Here is a 6,397-nt window from a genome sequence, read left to right as displayed (position 1 = left end):
ATTGCCGAGATCGGCTAAGGTTCGAAATTCCGTGTCACCTCCGTGTCGTGTGCTGAGCAGCATCGCTGGTCGTCCACCTTCACAGAGTGGAATGGGTCCTCAATTTTTTCACTTCGACATACCCGCTGTGTATCCGGGGCGTAGCCAGAAATTTATTACGGGTGTGTGTGTGTGTGTGTGTGTGTGTGTGTGTGTGTGTGTGTGTGTGTGTGTGTGTGTGTGTGTGTGTGTGTGTGTGTGTGTGTGGAGGGGAGGGGGATCTAACGTTTATGTACGTACGTATGCGCGTTTGCAAGCGTGTATGCAAATATAATAATAAACGTACAACACGTAAAGTTTTCGAGGAAGCGTGACCCTCCCCCCTATCCCTCTGGCTACGCCAGTGCGCTGTATAGCTGTGCTCCACCCACTTCAGCTGTCGTAGTGGGTTTGAACACAGTTGCAGATAATGCGAGCCAGATCTCCGATGCCTTCAGCGTCCCAGCATGATAATTGAGACTAATCGCATTCCTTGAAAAATAACGCAAAATCGAACAGGCAGGCATGCACGCGAGTTATAATAATTATTGAACACTTTAAATCACTTATATTGCACATAAAAAGACGTAAGATGCAGGGTAGCGTCGACTATCGGGCTAGTTTCTCGTAGGAGGTCGGCTGCACCTGAAAGCTACGAGAAAGTCTTCGTTGTGCATTGTCATCTCGCTGACCACACGTTGAAGCGTCGTAGTGTTTGCGCCGTTGTGCTCGCAGTAAAAGTGAAACACCACAAGGTTGTAGAAGGCCTGACTCAGCGACAGGTGCCATGTGCTCCAGCGTAAATCGAGCTTGTGCCATCGGTGCAGCCTCAGCGCGACGACGCACGTCCTCAGCGCTAGGTAAGGTCTCGAGATGAAAAAGAAACTGTTGTCTGGGCGGGAAGCATTCGCGTATCTCTCGAGCGCTCTGCGGCTCGCGTTGCTCCAGCCGGTTACGAACAGCGCCGACCATATTCGATCGGCCAGGACGAAGCCGAACAGCGCATTTCTCAACAGGTGCGACTTGTAATCCAGCGTGGCGGCCGTGTAGAGCTCGGAATCGACGACAATCACTCCGGGATTGGGCCTGTTTGTCAAGGTCACCAAGGAGAATTTCAGGATCGGATCCTGCCCTTCCGGAGGCCTGTAGCGGAAAGCGGTGACGGCGAATTCCCGGGCGTACAGGGTGTTGAGATAGAAGTCGTCGGTGAAGCTCGGCAGCTTCAGGTCGAGAGGTACGATGTGGTAGGGCAGAACGAGGCGAAGGCCTTGAAGCTGGCGCTTGGCCACCATCGCGTCCCCGGGTTCCAGTATGCTATCGACCTCTTCGGCGATGGTGCGAACGAGGCAGTCGAAAGCGTGGAAGATGGCCTGGTTGTGCTCCTCCTTGGCGGAGAAAGTCAGCAGGTCTTCGAGCGCCCACAGAACCATCAAGTGGCGCGTAGCTCTCTCGCAGTACTCGTACGTGCCGTGTGTCGTGTTCTGGTACGTCTGCGTGGAGGGTATGGCCAACGACAGCGCCGCCTCGAGAACCACCAGGGCTATCGTGGCCGGCTGCCGTTTCGTGTCCAGAATCTGCAAGAACCGCTGGCGCAAATCTGAGGTTGGAGAGTGAATAACCTCGGGGCACATCTTTTTGCCCGTGAACCTCTCGACCAGGTCTTCCCACAACTGCAGCGGCACGCCCGAGGCGACCAGTCCGAGGGAAGTGGCCGGCGATTGAAAGTAACTCGGTTCGCGCGGCGCGGCTTCTTGAAGGTCCGCGGCGATCTTGCGAATCTCGTTCGCGGTGACGTTGATTTCGAGTTCGCTTTGGAGTTCGGAGAGCGCGACTGAAATGATGTGCCTGGTTGACGGATGTTTCAAGGCTGCCAGAATGGGCACAACTTTGGGGATGACCAGAAGGAGCGATTCGGCGAGACCGAACGTTCGTCGGATGTACCTCCACGTCGCGAGTGGCAGGAAGAGTGGAATATCGCCGTAGTTAAATCGGTATATGATGATGCTTCCGGGCAGACCGTACGCGAGGTTCAGCTTCATAATGGTGTAGAACAGGTGGAGCGAAGACATGGAAGGGGAAGCCTCGGTGACTTGAAGCACGGCCCTGACTGCCGCTCGACCGGCGTCCTGACTCCTCCACTGCGCGGACAAGCAGGACCTGTAGTAGGCGAACAGCAGCCTTCCCGCTTGGTTGCGGGAGAGCCCTCCTAAGGCGGGAGATATCTTTTGGGCGCTGTTCATGAAGGCGCCCGGCGTTTGGATCCGATCGTACTTGAAGCACACGTAACGACGGAAATCGGTGCACGGGTCGAGGCTCGCGTTGCCCGCGAGCCACAGCGTCTGCAGAACGCTCTCGCTCCTTCCGGCGTACTCGGTGTCTTCCGTGTCCCGGTCTAGGATGACTCGCCTCGCAAGCAGCAGGTATAACGCGACGCCAGCCACGACTGCGATGACGGACTGAATAACGAGAGCTATCGCGACTCCGGCGTATTGGAGGTCCGTGCGGGGCATCTCTGCAGACGTCCGCTGATGGGAGCTCAAGGCACCCTTGGTCCGCGACGCACTCCTCTGCGACGAGTGGCGAGAACCAGACGGTCTTGGTGCTGTCGTGTCAGATGCCATATTGCACAGATAGAGACAGTGAATCTCCTTGAAGTTGAGCACCCGTTATTTTCGCGTCATGCCAGTCAGCGAACGCTTCTTCTTCTGCACGCTGCCCAGTCCTCGTGCGCGGTGGCGCGTGTCCCGAGACGACTTTTTAGTCGTCCATGATGAAAAAAAACGTCCTCGAACATTGCAGAAAAGGACATACATTTGTCATTCTTACGGTTGTTGTCGCAATACTTAATATAGCAATATATACTCTCTGCTTTCTTTCCATAATCATCATCATTTAGTTTCTTCCCTTCCCCTGTGTCTAAATGGGCGGTTGCTTCAGGATACTGAGAAGCCAAGTGACCAGCCAGCAGGCTAGAGCAACGCACATCTAAGTACCTCTCTGCGCCTTTAGACAAATTCATTTCTTTTCTCTCTCTCGTGAAATATACATGAAACCAACCGAAAAAATTGGAAACTGAGCGCGCTACTTTGATACCAGCGTCTGAATGAATTCCATCTCCTGTCCGCCGCCAGACTCGCCATACAATCGATCATGACGGTTCCAAATACTATAAAGAAGAAAAAAAAGGCAATGAAACCAGAGAGAGTGTAGAGGAAGTTTTCTGCTACCTCTAAAATTAAATGTGCGACACGTAAGGTTATCTGAAATGAAATGGAAGATATACATGTTCACATGTTCACTCATTTTCACTTTACGTGAAAAAAAAAAAAAACTCGCAGCGACTGGGTACCTAAGCCACGTCACACGCATAACACATGCGGTTATTTTCTAACCAAGCTGCCACGACGGCACTCCTTCCGTACGCTTTCATTGGTATTCGTGTATGTATTTCAGCATCTAGCGCACGACACAACCCAAGGATAGAGTGAAATATGACGGAGACTTTGTCCTTGCCTTGTGTCCTGCGCTAGGTACTCATATGGAATGCCAACATGCCCAAGCTTACGTTAGCTCATATGCATATATATACAAGATTAGAACTGCGAGTGTTGATCCCGGTAGCGGCGGTAGCATTTCGATGTAGGTGATATGCTAGAGGCCCGTGTACTGTGCGAAGTGAGCGCACGTTAGAGAACACCAAGACGCGTCGAAATTTCCGCAGCCCTACACTATAGGGTGTGCCTCATAATCGTATCGTGGTTTCGCCGCGAAAAAACCCAGGCGTTATTTTTAGAACTGTGAGTGTAGGCCAGAGCCGCCCGCTGCCGTTGCAGTGGAGGTGAAAAGTGGGGGAAAAAAGAAGTACAGCCATCAACTTAATTTGTATTTTTTTCGGAGATACACTGAACCGAAGATTCTCCCGTGCGACGACGGGTGACGCCCTCACACAAAATTGTGGAGTGGCCGCCTGCGAAATTAGCAAGAGACTTCGTGATAAAACAATAACCAGCATATCCTAAAGTTCTGAGCTTGTTAATGCGCAGCAAGATTTTTAATGAACGCGCCCCATTTCGGGGACAAATGTGCCTAGGACAAGAGGTTTGAGAAAAACTCTCGAAACAACAGTCGCTCAAAAAGGATTCAGCCTGTTGGTAGACTGTGCGACTTACAGTTATCCATCACACTACAAGCGTTATACATATAGAAAGTGGCTATGCGATTTTGCCGCAGATCCCGTGTCGCGGAGTCATATTCGTCCCCGAGGGCACGTCGGTCAGAGGAAATGCAACACTACCGCCTCCTAGGCTTTTTCTAGAAACAGCGTGAAAACAGTAGTAGGTCACGGTCAACCGTTTCTAACCGCAAAACCGTGTCATCCACCACCGTACAGTAGGTGATGCATGCACGTGATTGTGTGCGTATGTGCGTGCGCGTCATTTGTGCACGTGTTCGTCACTTCTGGCAGGTTTCTTTCATCTTCCTCTGCACTGATTCCATTGTCCGTCGCCATCGTCGAATTCTCTGCCCACTACGCCCCCGCCAACCCTGGATGCAGGCGTGTTACGTGTATAAGCCAGAAGAAGCACAATGGTAGCCGGCGGTCAGCGCTCACGCTGTGTCGAAACGGGATCACTGGGCTAACGGCGTTTCCGACGTCCCCGCACGTGCGAGCGTCCAGCGTTACGCATGCGCAGTTGTCGGCCAGCGATACCTTCCCCACCCCTAACCTTTCCTTTTAGAAGACCGTAATACTGCGGCTAAGAAATAAAACTCGCAAGCGAAAAGGCGACCTCCCGCGATCGTCGTCAGCCCGGGCGCGACTCCCTCTCTGGGTCAGTGCTACGCGCACCACGGAAACGAAGTCAGTAGTAGCACCGGCTGGCCCGCACGGAGGCTGCGAGGCCATCAAAGAAGGATGTGCGCCGCTTCCTCCCCAAAAGAGCCGGTATCTCTCTCCAGCCGCCGTTATGGCTCAATGGTCGGAGCTGTCTCGCTAAGTACGGTGCAGCACGGTGAAACCTACGAAAACTTGCTTAGCTTCGCGCACGTAGACAATTCCCGCTTTTTTCGTCGGTTACCGCGCTTTTGTCTTGTCGTAATTAACCAGCAAGCTAGTCACCGTAAAGGCTGCACTGTGTGAAATCGTGGAGACGGAACGGCGCTGCTTTGAAGTGCAGGCTACATATAGAAATGCAAGTGTTGTAAGAGGACTTACAGTAAGACGAGCGCGTATCGGCTTCATGGACGCGCGATATGCATCCAAAGCAAACGCGTGCAACTCGGCTGCACTGTCAACCGATAAGACGAATACATACATGGTGGCATATGCAACGTCTTGAAAAGTTTACTACAGAAATATTGCCGTTCAAAGAGGCGGACAAGGATGTATATAGCTGTTGCAGGCGTAACTGCTCCCTACGTGTTGTAGCTAGTACGCGCATGACTATGAGTTCCTTTCTCTATTAACGCGATAGCGTTAAAGAGCTCGTATCGCAGAAATTGCGCTGTCGGCGTCGGGGCCGTTGGTTGTGAGCGAAAAATCATCATCATGTCCGTGACCGAAAAATCGAAAAAGCTGCAAATAAAATAAATAATAAGAATGTTGGGTCCGAATGAGAATCGAACCCAGGCCGACTGCGTGGCAAGCAGGTGTTCTACCACACAGCCACGCCTCTGCTTGGAGCTGCACTGAAAGTAACTTTCATGCTTCCCAAAAATACGCGTCCTGTATACAGGTGCCACAGTACGAGATGTAATATCGCAGTAGTATTGCGTGGTACAAGTGTACATTGCCCATAGGCACCCGTCACTGACCAGAGGGCGCGATGGAGCTCTTATCGAACGCCTGAGTGTTGAGGGCACCAGCCGCCAGGGATACCAAGAAAATGAAACGCTTGCTGGACACATCGACGCGCTCAAGTGTCTCCCTTCTGGGCGCCTCTTTCAACGAACACTTCCTACGTGCGTTCGTAATCACCTCAGGGATGTTGCCACCGCCTTCAATGCAGCACAAACGCGTTTAGAACGCGCTCTTTTCAGGCTGTGCCAAGGCAGCAGAAACGCTACAAACGCGTTTCAAACTCACTGCATTGAGGCGATGGCAAGTCACGTTCAAGTCAAGGAGCGTTTCTGAACATAGAGGATGCGGAGGATAGACACTCGATTTTGCTGCGTCCACTCGCTAGGCTGTGTTTTCTGGCGCTACCATCGTATCTCGGAAACTGCATTGCAGGGTGCCTATAGGGCGTCACACCATGCCAATATCATAACGACTTCGTGGTTTAAAGACAGCCACCCATTACAAAAGGCGCACACATTAGTGCGCGTATTCCCTTAAGACCACGTAGTGGGTGCATCGCAACTTCGAAGAAGTTTCTCG

This window comes from Rhipicephalus sanguineus, chromosome 3 (genome assembly GCF_013339695.2).
Source record: "Rhipicephalus sanguineus isolate Rsan-2018 chromosome 3, BIME_Rsan_1.4, whole genome shotgun sequence".
NCBI lineage: Eukaryota > Metazoa > Arthropoda > Arachnida > Ixodida > Ixodidae > Rhipicephalus > Rhipicephalus sanguineus.
Note: the sequence above shows the minus strand (reverse complement) of the source record.